Genomic DNA, 17,454 nt, shown 5'->3' on the forward strand with positions numbered 1-17,454 from the left:
AACAACAACAAAAAACAGTATTCCAGTCTCAAGGACATACAAACTCTTCTGACTTTACACTCATGTTTTACATACTGTTTTGCCTTATATATCAGGAATAAGATATGACTGCCAGCTGAGTGAATATTAGCATAGCACCTAATGGACCAAGCAGCTAATGTTATCTACTTAGAGCATCTGGAAGCCTCATGAGGACAACAGTCACAGTCTGTTATATATTCCATATGCAGTGACTATCTAATACTCTGATGGTGTTTCAGAATCATGTTAGCAAAATGGCATTAATTATTATTTATAAAAATCATATATATCATTACATCATAGATTTAACATCCGGCCGAGAGACGCTAACATATCCTCAGAGAAGCTCTAGAACTGCCTATAGGGCCCCTTCATGTTCCACCTCATTTCAGGATATGTGAATGGCAGCCACCCATGGATTTTCTTTAATCCCCAGATGAGGATGAAAAACTGCCTAAATCGGCTTATAATGTTCTTGATCCAAGGAATGGTAGATCTCTACATATTCTCATGACTACGAGTATATTTTTTCGGGAACAAAATTTAAGGAGATCTTTTGAAATGTTCTATTCAAATGGTACCCTTTTTTCTAATGAGTCTGGCAAAAGTGTCAGAATGGAACTGAGAAAATGAGGTGGATGTTAATTAACAATGTTAATAATTCTGTACATAAAGCAGTTTTTAGTAGGTCATCAAGTCAGTGGTATTATGCTAGAACACATGAACAAAGAATTTAGTTTCATATATTGTTACATCTGTAATATTGCTAATCAAACATTAATATATGTAGATGTAAGTTCTCTTTGCATTCATGAAATCAGAATTTCCCAAATATGGTGGGAAGAAAAGAAAAAAAAAAAAAAATCAACACATTTTTACAACTTATAAGCTGCTTCAAGCTCTTGGATAAATACTAGTGAAGACTGAATATCAGCAAAATGTCTAACCAAAGTTGTTATTCTTTTTCATTTATTCAAACATAATAATGCGGTCAGGAAGTCAGGTTTGGATTCACACCCACATATTCAACAGTCACATTAACTGTCCAAGAAATTGGCTGAAGAGGCATGTGTGCTAGGCCACAAGGTCTTTCCTAAAGGACCACCCAAGCTTCACTGAAGATGACTGACAACAGGCACTTAATAGCTATTTTTGAAAAGTTTGTTCTCATAAAAGTTTATTAAAACATTCTTAGATACCCTGAGCAATGTATCTCACACTGAATCTGTACTTCCTGTCTCAAACAACTTATAATCAAGGCATTACCTACCTACGCAATGCTCATTGCCTTTGTATTTAAGCACCTCTTAGTGTTTCTAATTCCTATGCAAGATTTCAGAGATTTGCTAGACGTGGTATGTCTCCATTCAAGAAACAGACTCGAAACAATAAGACCACTAAAAGGTATGCAAGACTGACACGGAAGTATTTATAAAAGAAGCAGTTTCACATATTTAGATGAATATATTTGTAAATGGAAAGATAAATCAGGACCATCTCTTCCTCTTCTATTGTACTTTATAAAGTAAAATCAAAGTTCTCAGGTAACGCAATGGAAAACATTGCATGGGAATTAGCTCTTTAGACTAGTTTTAAGCTATATTACAGGCTAGAAACATAGAAAGACTTATTTTTGAGTAAGAGAGATAAAAGTGCAAGAGAACAACTCAACAGCTAAGGAACTATGGCATTACAGTGAAATATGACTCAGTTACAGCCATTCATTTGATGAATATTTAATTATCTATAGAAAAATGGCATGGACTTAGATAGGGAAACTGAGAGAGGCTTTCTTGCAGAATTCTTTATAGCCAACTGATTAAGGACCATTCCAGAAAGAAGGATTTGAATTTTCTGTGAACTGCTCCAAATTAAGGGTATGAAGTAATTCAAATCAGGTTTCTCAGATCCTGAGTTTGTGCAGTAAAGTTAAACCAGTGCTTATATAGAATTTATGGACTTAATCTGGGGGATGTGGACTCCATCAGAAAATGGGATACATTGCAAACTAAAACTTAAATTCCTTTTTTTTTTTTTTTTCTTTTTTCTTTTGTGCTGTTCTTTCTCTTCTAATCTATGCATATACACACTCTGTCATCCTGAATAGATTTTAGCTTCTACAGCATCTCAGTAAAGTTTCCAATTTTCATCTGTTTTGCCCTTGGAGAACTGAGACACAGCATATCAGACTTTCACAAAGTAAGTTTGCAGCTGCATTTTGAATTGCATTCTAAATATAAAAAAAAGTTAGATTCTAAAACCTCTAAGTTTTTTAGTCCCCTTCTTACATTGCATGCTTCAGACTGTTGAGCAGCTTCTGCTCGTTATTTTCAGACTTATTTCTTGCTTCTGTTGCCTCATATAAAGTACGTATATCTTTTAGAGACAATAATTCTTGAATTATATGTTCTAGATATACAATATATATATACATATATTTAATCTCCTTTAATTATTCTGTTGTGTAATTCATACTGAAGGATTCCACTTCCTGGTCTTCTTGAAAATCATCACCAATGGGTTTCATGTGCCACTGAAAATTATTATATCCAAGAATACTGTTTAAAATTTGGAGCACATTGCAGAACTGAATTTACTGTGGTTGCTTTGTTAATAGAAAACCTCTATTTTAATTTGAGAAATCTAGTTTAGATCGCCATGCAATCAAAAAGTGTTCTGTATGTGGGCATGATAATGGGTATTTATTTAACCATTTTGCTTTTAAGATTACCGTTTAAACCAATATATGAAAACAGAATGTTGCTCATTCTTTTCTTTTGCAAGTATCAGCAGGGGAATCTCGCAAAACTATACACTTATAGATTTTCTTGTGTTTTTCAAGAGGCCTTTTTGAAATAGCTACCTTGTATTTTGAACTTATATTTATCAAATATGGAAGCTCTATTTTTAGGGTGATGTTTAAATTACAGAACAATCTTCTGATCCATTAGTGGAACAGCTTCCTCCTTCCGATCACATCTGGAAAACAGTAGAGTGAAAGGAGAGAACAAATACTTTCTTCCTGACCATCCTCAAAATTAGTTTTTATCAGAAATCTGGAGAAGTGCTATTCCATATCCTGTTTGGTGTAGTCAAGAAATGTGATGGTCTCATGACAGGTTTCTCTTTAATCTCATATAGAAAAATGTGGTAGAACATAGTGCTACTGCTTTACAGACGACATTTAGTGACTTGTAACAGAAGGCAGTGCCAGAAAATCACCACTTGTTCAAACTCATGACAAGTACTACTCTTCAAAGCAGATGAGAATATCTTTCTTTTGTGTCATGCATCTTTGCTGCATCAGATATTGCTTCACATTGTTATTCAGATTAAAAAATAAAAATAAAAATAAAATAAGAACAGTCTACTTCATTGAGACATTGTGGTGTGATGACTGAAGTATTTTTCCACAGGATTAAAAGAAGGAAAAAAAAATCCTAAAAGCTTTAAAACATCTTGCAAAAATACATTTTTTTTCTATTTCTTTCTTGGTATCTGTCATAAGGATTTGCATTATTGCTTTTAACCACCATGTCTTATCCCTGACTCCTTTTATTTATTTATTTATTTATTTATTAAATATGAAATTCCAGAGATCCTCAGTAAGGATGCAATCCAGGTGAGTATTCTGCTGGTCACCAAAATATGTAATATGGAGCTTACAATAAATATCTACTTGAAGCATAAGTGAACTAAATGCAATGTTCTGGATGGGGATTTAAGCACTGGAACTTGTACTAAAGATAGATCCTCATTCTGCATTATCAATATAAAGTTTTGGAAAAAAAAACATGAAAATATCAGTGCAGATTTCAACTCCTATACCAAAAGAAAATGAAGAAAAATACTGCTTCTGTCCTATGCATAACCTCTTTTTTTTTTTTTTTTTTTTTTTTTTAGCTGCAGCATTAACAGTAAAACAGAAGCACTAGATCCATAGCTGGTAATCTATTGTTACTCAAGTGAAGATACGCAGCTTTCTACCTACCCAAGGATATACGTAGTCAGTCTCAATTTCTGTACGTGTAATCACAGGCAGTTTTGCTTTAATTAGGTAGCTTGCCAATCATTTCATCATGTTTCCTTTTAAGAAAAAGCTGGAATATTATTTTCTAATTAATACACATTTTAAAATGCAATTGAAAATTATTTCCAATTGCTACCAACACATCACATGTAAATAAAAGTACTAGTAATCCAACAAGCTTGGGCTATATTTTTTAGTGTCTGCTCTCAAGAACTTTAATGAAATTCTGCTTAATTCTATTTAGTTCTAAATGTGCCTGCCAGTCCATAGGCTCTTACTAACCTTTATGGTCATATTTCTGATCTCTAAAATTTATGTATGTATGCTTTGGATAAAGTTGTGCATTCTGTATGCCACTGAAAGGACGCATTCCTTGGCTCAGTATTCTGACATAAAAAAATGTGTCATGTAGAAGTCTGGGTAAGTGTGCAGTTTCACACTTATTTCATAAATTGCAGTGGAGTAATAAGTTGGATTTTCTTGTTCTGGTGCTGTACCAATTCCTTATCTGCACCCTATACACACAGAGAAGATAAAAGAAAAAACAGAACACTGCTTTGGTATTTAGAGGGTAGAAATGTTCTCATCAAATACTGATTCAAAATCAGTTTCTTTTATGTATAAAACACATTTAAGAAATATTATTTTGTTAAGGCTGTTGTCCTGTGTCTGCAGCAATTAAGTATTACTCATAGCAAGACAAATTCTACATACTTCAGTAGGAAATTTGTTTGAAGGCTCCAAGATTAAGGTTTTAAGTACAACTACTGTGGATTGTCCACTCTCCTCCACATCTTTCTAAATAGTCCATTGCCACATCCTTCCTCATCTTCCTAAAAGCCTTCCTTTATGATGTTTCTCCTACTTCTCCTATTCAGTAGACAGAAGTTACATTCAGGACACAGATGGACGGAGATAAAGGAGGCCTGAGCAAAAGCGAACAGAACATACTGTCTCCTGCTGGTTTCACAGAATATCCTCCAACTGTACTTTTTCTACCAAGTGCCCAGGCATTCCCGAGGGTTACTGCAACCAGAGGGGAGTTCCTGGCAGCACATGTCAAAAGATAAAATGGCCTGGATGAAAGGGATGGAAGGGCCAGCTCTACATGAGGACCACAGAACCTCAGTGTCCTGTTGTTTCTCTACTGCTCCCCTCCTCCATCATTTTTAGGGACGCAACTCCAACAAAATGATTTAAAATAATCTCTACTAAGAACTCCATATGGAATTTTTAAATGAAAAGTGACCTCCTCCAGCATTTTGTGCTGGTGGATACATTCCAGAACATTTTAAATTATATGATGATCCTTCGGTAACTAATTTATTTAGATTAAAGTAATGCACCAGTATTTTGAATATGATGTCATATCACAATGTATTTGTCAGTAAGAGGAAGATTTTACTAGAAATCAAATAAATAGCACATACTATGTTACTTGTTACTTATATCACTTGAAGTAACATTTCACGTGGACAACATTCTACATTATATTTACTTTCGCGGATGTGTTTTATAAACAGTTTCACAATCCTCCCTTGTCCTTTGTACAGATTTTGTTAACAGCTATTGATTGACTACTTAAAAGTAAATAGTAAAATTTAGCTTAGCATGGGCTTGACAAATGGCATGCTGCTGGTGACTATAAAATCAACTGTAAATAAAGTTATTTCTAATGTGGTTTATTTAAGTGTATGTTTTGTAATTATAGGATAAGAGAGAAAAGACAGTAATCGCAAAGGTGAATTCCTGCAATGGCACGATTAAAAATAATTTTCATGATAATCTTTACTGAAACAATTATACAGTTGAGAAAAAGAAAAGAACCAGGAAAGTCCTGTTAGGTTGGAATCCAAGTCCCGTATCAGTAGTGCTTTGTAACCTGGGAAAAAGAGGCAGAAGAGCTTCATGCCATCTCTTCAATTCCATCCCTAATCTGTGGGTTGCCTTATGGTTACCTTAAATTAAGGCAGTAGACACTGATTTTCCAGGACCTGCTGCATTGGCCAGGATCTCTGAAGATTTCTCTGCTCGAACTCTTGAGGCCCTCCACTGTCAGGGAAGGTGGCAGATGGCAGAGATAAGTACTTCTACCCTGCTGAAACAGGTGACTTCTAAGTCACCTGTTCAGCAAATTGCAAAAGGAGTGGCCTAGGCTAGAGACCTGGCTTTCGAGAGAGTTTATTCCATGCAATATAAAAATAACCATTTCTCCAATATTTTATCCAGACATTTCTAAATAAGTCAGATAATGTATTTCTAGAATTTCCTAGGATGTATTTCCGTAATCTAAACATATTTAGCTGTTAGGCAAACAAACAAACAAAAATTCCACAAAACAAAACCCAAATCCAATAAAATAAAAAAGAAAAAGAAACAAACAAACAAAAACAAAACAAACAAAACACCTTAGTGAAGTCCTGTTTAGCTGTATTTTGAAGTAATGAGTAACAGTCCTACACTTCTTAAACATTCTTCTCAATGCTTGCTTCTATTTCTCTTTCAAATTTACTTTCTCTTTGCAAGTGAAGAAGCAATGTAACTATATGAAAAATTACAAAATTCTATCACTTTTGCATTTTAACTTTCCTTGCCGAATCATAGATGCCTTTTTCATACTTTGAAATACTTTCACGATACATGGAACTTTAAAGGCTAAGACACTAACTATTAAGTGTTTACTGGCAGATCCCAGAGTTGACTCTTTACAGTTTAAAACTAATGGGGAAGCAATGTAATACAAACAGGGTTGATGGCAGAACATAACCGTAAAAACTACATTTTTCGTATATTTTAAAAATAATACTGATTCTGCATGTCTGAATTTAACTTGCCATACTCGCTAGTTAGTGAATTGCTAGTTATTTTTAGTTATAATAATTAGCTATTCACTGAAGTTAATTGCCGCAGGCACCTAACTCTACCACATGTTCATCAAGAAGAAGACACAAATTCTCATTACCTGTATTAACTGGTAAACTTATAGTTTTTGATGGTAAAATCACTTCTCTTTGAAACTTGCTTAGTATCTAGCAAATTCACAGCTTTTCTTGAAATTCTTAGAATAACAGGCTATATTTCGAATGTCATCATTAAATTGATCTCATACTTTACATAAAACTGCATGACATTAAAATGTGCCGAAGTGCTCTCAGCTTTAGCTGCTGTTTTATCATTGTAAGACCGTACCTGACAGTTCAAATATACAGCTGGGCCCCATAAGTTATATTTTGTCATACTGATGCTGGGGAACTTTTTGAAAATTACACCCTCCTGTCAAAGAAATAAAATATAATACTGTTGTATGATTTAAATCTAATATAATTGAATGCTTTTTTCAGGTATTCATAAGTTATATGGCCAGACTAAACTTGTAAGAAAAGGACACTATATTTCAGTCCTTTAACACTCCTAGCTTTGTTTCAATATTTTACACACACAAATTCCTTTTCAAAGGTACTGGTCATCCGCATCTATAAACAAAACTATAAAGTGAGCGTTTCACAGATTGAGAAACTGGCCTGATACAGCTTTCTCTCTAATACAACACTGAAATAACCAGGAAAAATTACAAAATGTGACAACTTAACAATTCTTTAAGGACTGTATTAAGCAAACATATCTCAGACTGGTCTTTTTTCTTTTCCATTTTACTTGGCTGTGAGGTACTTCAGGATATTTCAAACATTTCTATAACTGCAGTTATTGCCTATTACCAGGGGCTTACTTTTGGAAACATTACCCTACGAAAACTTTTAAAATTTCCATTTGAGCCCTATAATATGGTTGTTGAGAAGTTACTGTAATGCATATGGGAAACAAAAGGAGAAAAGGAAAATGTACTTTCATATTATCTACAGCTAGACAAAGCAAGAATCAATGAAAATAAAAATGTGCTTTCAGTGTCCATTAAGATGAAACATCTCAATTTACTGGAGTTTCCTGTCTGATTATAATAACGCATACAAAATTAAATGCATAAATATTAATTTTATGTATCGCATCAGATGAAGGCAATGAAAAAAACAATGTTTACATTTATGGTTGACTCATTAGTGTTTTATTATGTGAAACACTAGGAGGCATCAGTTGGGTAAAAAAGAGTTTTTTTTTTTTTTTTTTTCTTTTTTTAATGGTAAGAAATTAACATAGAAATAATCAGCTTGCAAGTTTCATATGTCCAAATGCTAAAGGCTGTACATTATAATTAAATTATGCAAATAGCCAAAACTCTCCATTCTCACGGACATATCACAGACAGTTAATAATACAGGGAAAACATTTTATTTCTTAACTGTTTTTAAACCCAGCTACTTTGTTCACATGTGCAACATGAAGTATAGTTTTACTTCACATTCAATATTTAAAAAATAACAGAAAAACACAAAGTAAGATGATTTACTTGTATGTTCCTCAATATTCTACTTTTTGGTAAATCTGCAAAGAACTGACATCTTGTACGTACTCTCCTCTGCACATAAGCTCTTAATAGGGTAAATGCTGTGAATTTAGTGTAGTCCCAGGCACTTTAAGAACTTTTAATTGCTACTTCAAGATATCATCTAGGCAAAAATGATTTTAAAAATCCCAGGACAATCATCCTACATTATATTTCTTCAGAGCAGTGAATAAACAGCGCTTTTAAAATTTTGTGTAACAATGCCACAAGTGGCTATACCTTTTAGGATCAAGTAATACAAAACCAGTAAGGTCAAAACTGAATTTTCCTTCCTTCAAATTGCATTAACAATGACTAAGCAAGAGAGTTATAGTTGTCTTATAGAATAATCAATTGAAATTGAAGTGTGTCTTGCCATGCTGCAGCAATCAGCCTTTATCTCTGCCCAATCAAAATGACATGTGAACTGCCTAATCCTTCTTTTGTAAGGCACATAAGACTTTGTTGTCACTGTTGGTTTTGTGAATCGCCTCTATAAGCTGGTCTGATTTCCTAAAGATGACAGATCCCAGTGAATAGACAAGCTCTACTGCACTGCAGTCAATGAGAGGGTGAGATTAAGGTGGACAACTAAAGACACTAGCTTTTAATCACCTGTCCACATGTAACATTGAGCACCAGTTCTGAGAAAATTACCTTAAAGCTGGACACAAGACCAAAACAATTCCTGTACTTAAGGAAAACAGAAAATCAGGATTTTTTTTTTTCATTTCTTTTTTTTTTTTTTTCTCAGTTTTTCTTGCACAACCAGTGCAAGAAACCTGAATTGTTCTTATAAGCCCGTTTTGCTTCTGAAATAAGATGCAAAACTGTATTTTACGACTTTTCAAATACCATAATACTATCCTTATTCTTAAAGCTAAAGTCTTCTAGCTGTATGCATTTACACAGATAATTTTATTGCATATTATGTCCAAGTTTCTGCAGAGCCTAAGTAGAAAAATTTCCCTGTTGAAATCAAATAGCAAGATTTTAAAAGCTCAAATACATACAAATATAACTGCTTTGGGTATTCTTCAAATTGCAGTAGGAGAGGGTATAAACTTTAAATTATATGGCATCTATATATGCTCATCTTTATAATCTGTGTTTTCAAAAAAACACCATCACATTATATATGATTTTTTGTGATGATGTGTGTAATTTAGAATAATGATGTCCAACAGGTAAAAATGGAGTCTACATATCAAAAAAAAAAAAAAAAAAAAAAAGCTTGTTCTTTCAAACACTTAATACTTGCTCATGACTGCTAGTTCAATGAGATGTAGAAATACTACTTAGCTGTCTCTGAAGATGAACCGAACTATTTTGCTGAACAAGAAATTAACCTGAGATAGAGAAAAGTAAAATTAAAATAAATGAATATGGCAAAAGTATTCAATTCACAACTGCTGCTTAATTCCTAAGCTTCTATATCTATATCTATATCTATAGTAGATACATTTATCTACTAAAGAATGAGATACCAAAATCTTTCAGAGGCAAACTTTTTGAAAAAGCTTAAGAAAGCTTCATTTTCTTTGTCTGCAATGCTTTATATGTCTCAGAAAGCACAGCTGTTTAAGATAAGTATCTGTATCTGTTTTTTAAAAAATATACATGTTGCAGGCATACAAATAAAGAGAGGTATTAAAAAAATATATATAAAATGTCAAGAACATTTTTCTGACCCTGTCATTAAAGAAAATTCACAATAGGAAAGTATTCATGTGTATTTTCTTTTGACACTCTGATATTAGAAGCCAAGAAATATAATTCTAAAATATTTAATCTCACACACATCATTGAATACCAGTTTCTATAAGGCTCTTAAGACTAAGTTTCTTTTTTTTTTTTTTTTGGTCAAGTAAACTTAAGAGGATACAAACATATCTGATTCCCGGATTCATTTACAGACATCAAAAGTGGCATTCTTTTCATCTTTTTCCAAAGAGAGCTATGGGACAGGCAAGAGCTTTAAGTATTTTAGGGACCTAACCCTGCAAATTATTTTTTATGTGACTTCTTCATTTTCACACAAGTTGTCTCAGCATGATCATTGGACAAGCTTTTTGCAGGGAGGTTTTCATAGTCAGGTCCCCAAATTACCTTCTAATACTAGCTATGTAAGATATATCAGTAAATATATATAAAAACAAGTTTTTAAACTAAAAGGATGTGTACTATGAGAAACATGGAAACCCCAAATTAAGGGCCATTCACTCAAATTCGTCCCCAAATAAATTTTCCATTACTTCCAAAGGGACTTAAGTGTTAGCAGAGACTTCAGTATTAGACCCAATATGAACTATGTATTCATTAATACAGAAAGAATAATATAATAGGGGTTTTAATAAAATTGATAAGGGCAGAAACTCTTGTGATTATTTTCTTCTGACTTGGGATTAGGGCCCTAAAATCATGCAACAAAAATAATTTACGAAATAATGAATCCCAAAGTGGCCAATTGCCTTAGTGTTTGAACTGGAAATCAGTATGTAATACAGAGGTTAAAACTGGTTCACAGGTGGTTTTATTTCCATGCCCTGCCAAACCTCTAGGGATTAGAGTTATTATACTCCATATTAACACCAGTTTTCAACCACAATACCCTGGAAAGTGCCAGTAAAAAAGAAAACTAGTCACATTTGCATCTAAAATACTTGGTTTATCATCCATCTTGTAATTCTTTTAAAGTAAAGATATGAAACTAGGACATTTGCCGTTAAGCTGATCATAGGATATGTGCTAGGAAAATGCATTCTGTGTCAAGGCAACTCTTTTCTGATCACCAGTAAAACATAGACAAAGTGTATTTCTCTGCTAATTCTCTTAAATCTTTTTTCTTAAGTTCTGCATAGCATTATTTGATTTTAGGATACAGGTATTTGCTAATAATAATTATTACAAACAATAAAGAAAACATATCTCTTCTAACTCTTCTTTAACAGACAATGCTTAGGTTCCCACAATAATTCCTTAAGTTTTGTTTGGATTTCTTTTTTCCTTAAGAAACGTAATGATTAGTTTATACTTGTTTTGCTTTTCAGGCTGACAGAAGGTCACACTAAGTTTCATGGAAAATGCTAAATATTACAGTTACATAATGCACCAATAGTCTCACAAGTCTCTCATTTACATTGAACTTTATCTTTGCCTATAAGTAAGTGTACATCAACTAAAATAGCCAGTTTTCTGACTCCCTTGTATTAAAAAATATAAGGCTTACTGAAAGTGCTATGTAAAAACTAAAACATACTATTCCCAAAGAGGTTAGTTGCCTATGACTTAAGTTCCCACATCGATGTAAGGGGTCTCTCCATCTCAAACTTAAGTACTCACAGGAAAGATGCACAAAGTTAAACAGTTGCAAGCATGCATTACCTAAACTCAAGAACTGAAGAGCCTATGATGCAATGAAGTTCAAGAGCGTTTCCCTCAAACTGGATTGTTTCCTTAGTCTGAAAAATCAGGGTGCAAGCACTGCAAGGTCATAGCGTTTGGTGAACTATTAAAACAAAACAAGCTTCAAACACTTCACAGTGTCAAACATACAAAAGACATAAACTAACTTCATCAAAGTTATGACATGGACAAAGACAAGTCTGCAGTAATTTGAATAGCCAGTGATTTAACTATGTTACTTGTCTGAAAAGTTACTTGTAAGCAATTGACAGAACAATCATACTCTCAAAAAGTCTGAAGGCAACCTCAGTCCCAGTCCACATGCACAGACTGACACATTCTTCAAAGGCAATAGCAAACGTATGTAGGGCTTCTGCCCTATACCCACTCTATTTTATTCCGACGCTGAATTTCACGTGTACTTACATGATAAACATTTAGCTGTTTGGGTGATCAGACTAGTCCTGGAGATATTTTCCTTTCATAGGAAAAAGCAAAAATCCCCTTACTTCTTCCAGCCTTAAATATTCGCCACCTGGTTCAACATGCAGCCTCCTTGAATCACACACACAACCTTCAAAGTCAATCCAATAAGCAGCCAGAAGACGTCTGGGGTGTGTGTGTGTGTGTGTGTGTGTGTGTGTGTGTGTATGCGTGTGCGTGTGCGCGCGTGTGTGCGTGTGTGCAGCGTGGAGGAGGAGAAAGTGGCTGAGCTGCTGGTCGGATTAAAAGTAACCGGACTCGTCCCGAGAGCGTCCAGGAAGGAAGTGACAGCAGGCGAATGGGAAAAGCCGAGCAGCTCACAGCCTTTGTAACATCGCGGAGGGGAAGGGGGAGGCAAGGAAGGGATTCAAACTACACGCCTGACGAGGTGTCTGTCCTTGTCTGCTTCTCTCCCTCTTCCTCCCTTTTCTTCTCCGCGTCTCTATTTCTCTCTCTCTCCCACAATCCCAAACGAATGACTCTCTCCTCCCGAGCTGGAGAAATAATCAGTTTCACTCTTGCAAAAAGGGGGCGGGATCAGATCCCGAAAGCGTTTTAATAAAACAAACATAGAGCAGCGACAGCGGCAGCAGCTCCTTTCCTTGCCCCTCTAGTCTAAACTAGATTGATAAATTACTCCACTACACTACTTTAATTATGTATATGGTATGCAGAATAAATCACTGAACATCAGCACCTCAATCAAGCACTTTTTAAATGATAATTGCATCTTGGGCGAATCAATCTTTCCATTCCTGACATTTTGCTAATTTTAGTTTTACGGTGGGGGTAATGGCATATGCCACACGCAAACCTAATGACAATCCTTTATTATACCGCGCCACGACAACGCGGCGAGCCGGTGCATATTTTCCCCCTTCTGGCGAGGTACAGTAGCGTGAGGGCGCAGATCTCTGCGAGGAACCGGGGGGGGGGGGTGGGGTGGGGGGAACACATCCCGGGGCCGCTCCGACAGCGGCAGCGCAAACGCTGCGCACGCCGAGTTTGCGGCGAGCCAGGCGAGGGGCTGGGAACAAACCCCCCCGGCACGTCTCAGCCCTGCGAGCGAGCAGGGACGGCCGTGCGAGGCCGACGGAGTGCTTTTCGGGAGGGGACGGCGCTGTCGGGGGGGCAGCAGAGCCTCATCCATCGCCGCTGTCACCAGCAGGCTCCTGCAGCGCCCCGGGGACGCCGCTTTGCGCCCCCGCTGCGCTTCGTGCCCCGTCCCCTGTTCCTTGCCTGCCGGGGCTCCCTCTCCGGAGCCCTCTGCCTACAAAGCCACACAAAAGCCCTTGGGCTCCGCACCCGGCCGCTGGGGACCGGACCCCCGGGCGCGGAGCTGAAGCGGTGGCGAAGTTTGGGACAGCATCCCTCAGCCTTAAAACCCCGCTCGCCCCCCGTGCCCCGGCCCAAATCACAGCCGGATCTCGTGGATGGTCTCTGCTCAGACTGATCCACGGCCGTGCACGCCGTATAAGGGCAGGACTTTTTTTTTTTTTTTTTTTTTTTTTTTTTTTTTTTCATAGGTGCATTTGGTCTTAAGAACTGTGCTGTATGTGAGCTAGTATCCAAATCAGGCGCGTGTATACTTTGTGAGTAAAACCGGACTTTGCAGATACTTGCTTTTATTTTCATGTAGATAGCCAACTTCTACAGCCCTTTGAGAGCAGCAGGGGAGTTTATAAAGGCACAGACCATTATTTTTATGATAGATTACGGTACTGGAAATAGGAACAGCATGCATGATAAAACCAAAACACTGAATTCAAACAGCAGTGATAAATATATATTTGGTTTGTTTTAATACAAGTTCTTCGTCTTGCAGTCTTTTCCCCTGTAAACATCTCATTGGGCCACTGACCTAGTTTGGAAGCTCCATATTTGACAGTGAATAAATGTCTTCTAAATTCTAGTGTACTTCTTAAAACACGGATGCGCAAAGCACAGGCAGAGCAAAATGAAGCTCTAACAAGCACCCTGCGATCGTTCTCCGCTCAGATCCCTGGAGACCTAACCTCCACTGACTACAGGTTTCACGGTGCCCTAAATCTCCTGAAGAGATTCAGACACAGAGAATGGACAACTCTTAACTGGCAGACAGTTACGTGGCATAAAATATCCCCATGACAAGAGCAGTGCCGATGTGCCTTGAACCACCAGGCAGCCAGACATCAGCCAAATGCCTTGCGTACGGAGGTGAGAGGCACAGAAGTGTGGCAGGGTCAGCAGTGGACCCCAAGTAACACTGGAGAATTTAAACTTTCTCAGCCACAGGTCTGGCATGAAGCGCAGCAGGAGAGGAATATGGAATAGTTACACGGGTTACATCGCCTTGCTATGCCTCTTCTGCAGGCAATTTTGGTCTCCCGGCACGGCACCCAACTATCCAGTAATATTCATGTTTTCTTAGCAGCAAAAATAGAAAACTGTGTTAAGACTTCACACTTTTGTGCTCTAATTGAAAATGACTGTCATCTGCTTTATTTTGTGCAGGATATGTAAGTTTTCAGGTTTCTGGCTAGTTGATAACACAGCCCTTCAAGGGGCAAGACAGAACTTGAGTACTATCATGTCCTGAAAGCAATTATCAGAGTAGGCAAGTATTTCAGAAAATAAAATATACAGCAGCTTAGCACATTTACTACACCTCCATGTGGGCACTGGTGGCCTGATCTTTAAATAGTTGTGACCTTCACATATTGGGAGTATCTTTAAGCCATGCCAAGTTTTTGTCATGAGTACAATTCATCAAATGCATGTAAAGGACACCTCGATTTTTAAAAGAGGGCTCAAATGCTAGATGGACAAACAGATATCAGGAAAGGGATCGTGCTTTCTCACTCATATCAGGGTTAGATAAGGCATAAATTTGTGCAATATCTTTTGAAGTATTTAGGATTTTTTTTTTCTATTTTACTGTATTTAATTTTAAAATCTGGAGTAATTTCAAACAGTGAAAAACCTTTGTTCTAGTGTCTATACTTGTACTGATGCTCCACAAATGCATCCTTTTCAAATTTCTTGCAGGAGACTCAAATCCACTCTTTCTGCTGTTGGCAGGTCGTGTGTAGGTATGCTGACTTTTTTTTTTTTTTTTTTTTTTTTTTTTCCTCAATCCACCACCTGAGGCATTTTCTGTCTTAAACAATGACAAATCAGTCAAAATGCAATAATTATAAAATCAGACCTGCAAAGTTTTATCAAAGAGTGAAACGTGCCCAAGTATCTCTTTCCTTTACAAGTATGATTATCTCAAGGTGGGCTTAGAAAACACTCCTTTTGAAGATGATTATCAAAGTCCATTTTTGTTCTTTTGTGGCTGCTGAACATACCTTTCCCTTAGGAGAAATGAGATTGCCAGCTAACATCTTTTAATGGTGTTTAAACTGAAAAGAGGTAAGGTTACTATGAAATGATCCACCTCCTTTGCATCCTAACCCTGGGGTGGCTTGGTTTCTATTTTCCGTTTAAAGTTCTGCTCAACCCCACTCCACTCCACGCCTCGCTCTCTTCCACCACCTCCCTATCTTGTAAGAGCAACACAGTATAACACTTCTTCCAATGTCTGGCTGCTTTTAAACTTGGCCCACGCTGGGTGCAGTGCTTGAAGTGAGCTTTACAAAATTATTTTAAAGTGAGCTGGGGCGGTTGCCACAGCAACCCACCCTGAGAGAAATTGAGGCTATAGATTAATCTACCCCACAAGATTATTCAACAGTACTGTATTTGTTCTTCGTTCATTCAGAATATTCCCTCAATCCATACTCTTTTATAAGGAACAAAAGATATAAACTCAGATAATTTCAAGGATACATATTCCAGGAGCACAATTTAAATGCTTTGCAAACCACAATACAGAGCTGAAATGTACAAGATTCTTCACAAAATCATTTAATTGCAAAAAATATTTGCAAGGTAGGCACAGCTGACACATGAACTTTAAATAAAATGGCATGCCATTACTAAAATGGTGTTATACACATCAAGCAATGATTACAGAAAGCCTTTGTCACAGGTGTACCTGTAAGTACATAATACAGCAAAGCTTGCTCTCCAGGCTTTGCTTTTAACATTAAATCTGAAAACAATAAATAGTACTTTGTAATATCAAATGCAATAAATATTAAACACTCACCACATACACCCTCTTTATTGTCAAAATCATCCGCCTCCAATGCTTTACTTAATCTTTTCCATAGTAGTTACTTCACAGTTTACAATTCGTGTTCGGCACCTTGGATGTTTAAAAGCACAAAAGTAGTGTGTTATTAAAATGCAAACCCATACTACTTAAATATATTTAAAGAGATTTATGAAACAATTTCTATAAAAAGAATACGAGCCTTTACCGATGTGCACTTAGGACTAAAAGGAGTATCACTTGTAAGTAGCTTGAAGTTTTCAGCTGTCATAAACTCCCTCTGAATCCTACCTCAAGGATGCTGCACTACCCATAAAATTATGAAATCATTGATCTCGGACCCTACTAATCCTCCAGCAGGTACTTAGACAATAATTTATGCGCCGATGTACACTTTGAAAAGAAGCAGTTTTCCCATTGTTTAACAAAGGCCAATTGAAAACACGCCGTGATGTTAAAGCCCAGGCTATTAATTCCTTCCCTGTTACCCACAGCTGCGTGCTGTGCCACTGACCCAGGACATTCCCCCTGCGGGAACGCAACACCCGGCACCCCAGCGGTGGCTTTTCACCAGAAACGCCCGTTTTTGGACAACGTGTGTGTGATTGCGTGTGGGGAGGGGGGCGCCTGAGCCCTCAGCAAACACTCGGCTCCACAGCGTGCATCGGGGCAGTGGCGGCTGCCCTCCCACCCCATCCCACCCCATCCCACCCCATCCCCGTCCCCTGGGCGCGTTTGGCCTGTACCCTCCCGAAGTTGGGCGTTTATTTATCCTCCTAACGAGTGAAGAGGCGGTGCTGGGTGCTTGCAGCCCCGCCGGAGGGCGCCGTGCAGTGTGTGTGTGTGTGTGTGTGTGTGTGTGTGTGTGTGTGTGTGTGTGTGTGTGTGTGTGTGTGTGTGTGTGTGTGTGTGTGTGTGTGTGTGTGTGTGTGTGTG

General features: G+C 37.1%; 1 protein-coding gene across 16 annotated transcripts in view; it reads right to left on the minus strand.

The window, feature by feature from the left end:
* The window catches only part of MEF2C (myocyte enhancer factor 2C), a 143,463-nt gene that overhangs the window by 117,040 nt on the left and 8,969 nt on the right, over positions 1-17,454 (minus strand). For 4 of the 16 annotated variants that reach the window (XM_035310348.1, XM_035310346.1, XM_035310351.1 and 1 more), the window contains one exon: positions 16,513-16,611. The gene's annotated coding sequence lies outside the window, so the exon portion shown is untranslated. Of the gene's footprint in view, positions 1-6,459; positions 6,594-12,320; positions 12,881-16,512; positions 16,612-17,454 lie in introns of those variants that run through there. The other 12 variants (XM_035310356.1, XM_035310357.1, XM_035310350.1 and 9 more) reach the window with 9 other exon arrangements.

Source organism: Oxyura jamaicensis, chromosome Z, assembly GCF_011077185.1.
Source record: "Oxyura jamaicensis isolate SHBP4307 breed ruddy duck chromosome Z, BPBGC_Ojam_1.0, whole genome shotgun sequence".
In the NCBI taxonomy this organism is placed as follows: Eukaryota; Metazoa; Chordata; class Aves; order Anseriformes; family Anatidae; genus Oxyura; species Oxyura jamaicensis.